At 35.0% G+C, this 2,587-nt stretch overlaps 1 long non-coding RNA gene across 2 annotated transcripts in view; it reads right to left on the reverse strand.

Moving 5' to 3' along the window:
* The window catches only part of LOC144240630 (uncharacterized), a 310,481-nt gene that overhangs the window by 262,948 nt on the left and 44,946 nt on the right, over window positions 1-2,587 (reverse strand). The gene's annotated exons all lie outside the window — the stretch shown is intronic.

Below are 2,587 nucleotides of genomic sequence, written 5' to 3' on the forward strand. Positions count from 1 at the left end.
AGTTTTCAAGTTTTCTTTTATTCCTTTGGGAATTTTCTTGCTAGGAAATCCTTATCCATACAGGATTTACAAAGTATTATCTTCTTACAACATTGATTTTTTTTTCCATTTCAATTTTAATCATTCCAACATATACGTAGATGGAAATATATATTTATTTTCTCACAAATATATCCTAATGGGCTCAATTAGATTTATTGAATAATCCTTCTCTCACATCTTTTTTTAAAAATTTTTATGTTTTTTTTATTATTTATTTTGAGAAAGAGAGAGACAGCGTCAGCAGGAGAGGGACAGAGAGAGAGGGAGACACAATCCGAAGACAGGCAACAGGCTCTGAGCTAGCTGTCAGCACAGAGCCCAACGTGGGGCTTGNTAAATATATTTCATCCCTGAATATGTTTGGATCTATCTGTTCCATGACTCTATTTTTTGTTCTATTCATCCTTTTTTCTCTTCTTTTTGTCAACAGCATAGCCCTTTGATTATTGTAACTTTATGACATATTTAGATATCTGATAGGTCTAGTCCTTCCACAATATTCTTCAAAAATCTCTTGGCACCTCTAGCATTTCTTCTGTCATAACAACTTTAGATTTATTTTTTATAATTGCAAAAAATTCCACTTGGACAGTCAGTGATGGAAAATAAATGAATATACTAACTCTATTGCCCAACTTTGCTATTATCAACTATTACCAAATAAATAAATCTTAGCTCTCTAACTTTAGAGACTGGTATTTAGGTAGAAAAATCATTTTGACTGCAAATCAAAATCTGTAATTCATAATATCCCATCCTGTGATTTGCTGCTCAGATGTTTTCTGTATCAGTAGCCTCCTGTATGTCATTACTGACTAGTAGTCACATGGATGTCACTTGCTCTGAAGGGCACTTGCCTTATTCCATGAGGTGATTTCTGGACCTTCCAAAATGACTTTCATGTAAGCCACATGGTTTGCATTTTATCTCATGCCATATTATTACATACTCAGTGGTATTTTGAAAGAGAAAATTTAGATGTAGGAACATATCATACCTTTAAGGTATTCTTTTCTCTTCAAAGGACTATGCTATGTCCATTAATTTATTAAGGTATTTTTATATGGCTTCAGTATGTTCTTATAACATTTATTCCTTGGTATTTCATAGCTTTTGTGGCAATTGTGAATAGAATTTCTTTTTCTTTCCATTTCAATTTCTAATTGTATATTGTTAGAATAAAACAAAGTTCATCTTATTTCTAGCCAACTTCCTAAATTTTCTTATTCTGATAGTTGATTTGTTCGGTGATTTTGAGTTTTCTAGATATGCAATCGTAGTATTTCCAAATAATATTGATTATCTTATGTTCTAAAATGTATACTACATATTTAATTTTGCTGTCTTATTGCATCAACTAATACTCCAACTAATAATTACAGATAGAGCAAAATGTTTTTTATACTAAGCCTAAATAGTTATACTGAATGCTATATGGGGGAATTCTGAATACTTAATGTCAAGGGAAATGTACCTCATGTACTCATTTTTAAAAGATACAGAATTAGTTTTGGAATACAGTCTAAGTTTTAACACACACACACACACACACACACACACACACACACACTCACATACAATTCAAAATGAAACAAGAATCCTGGATGAAAATATGTGAAAATAGAAACTGTATTATCATGGGATGATAAAACTTTCCCTCTAAAAAATATTTTTAGGTATTTTATAATGTCTATGTTGAGCATATATAGTTCTGATGATCTGAATAAACCCCAAAATGTTATTAAGACCACAATAGAGATTTTAGGGGAAGTACTATCAGATGATGAGAAGGGGCTCCTTACTTGGTCTGCAAGGTGTAGCCATTAAGTTCCAAAATATTAACTGCAGAGAGTTTTTAATACAATGGCATTGCTCCACATCCTCTCATTATATCTCTAAGCCTTTAAGNTGAGAGATGGCAGTGAGTGAAATGTACGTACCTCCCTACTTCTCCGACATCTTGCCCTCTCTTTATATTTCTATGCCTTTAGTTGCTATCGTCAGAGATTTATGGAAGGCTGGCACTGCATCTCTCCTTTAGTGCAAGCTCGCTCTGCCAGTGCCATCTGCGAAATACAGTTGCTGAAAAATGTATGTGCAAAATGGCTGCCTCATTGGTAGAGGAAAGGAAAAACAGCTGCTGAGTGCTGCCTAGAAGACTCTCCGCATTATGCAAGAATCCCCCGACCCCCCCGAAATTCTTTTCTGCTTTCTCTACCAGCAGCCATCTCCTTAGCTGACACAGTTCCAGTGAGAACTGGTCTCTGCAGGTTTGTTGATGTTTTCCTCCATTTCATGCAGGTTGTGACTTTTGCGCCGGAGTAGAATTAAAGAACTTGCAGTCTCATGTTTTATACCCTTTGCCCATTCTTCCTTCTGAGATTTTATTTAGAAGAGATGTTCGCCTGAATTTGCTATTAGCTGTGAGTCAGCCAATCTCAGCCACAGGAGCATCTTAAATTTTAAGGATGGAGGCTCTGTAGATTTTGTTGTCTGTGGCTTTTGGTTTCTTTCTCTCCTGGTGGGAATGCAGTGGAGGGCAACA

The sequence above is a fragment of the Crocuta crocuta genome, unplaced genomic scaffold (assembly GCF_008692635.1).
Source record: "Crocuta crocuta isolate KB4526 unplaced genomic scaffold, BGI_CrCroc_1.0 scaffold510, whole genome shotgun sequence".
Lineage (NCBI taxonomy): Eukaryota > Metazoa > Chordata > Mammalia > Carnivora > Hyaenidae > Crocuta > Crocuta crocuta.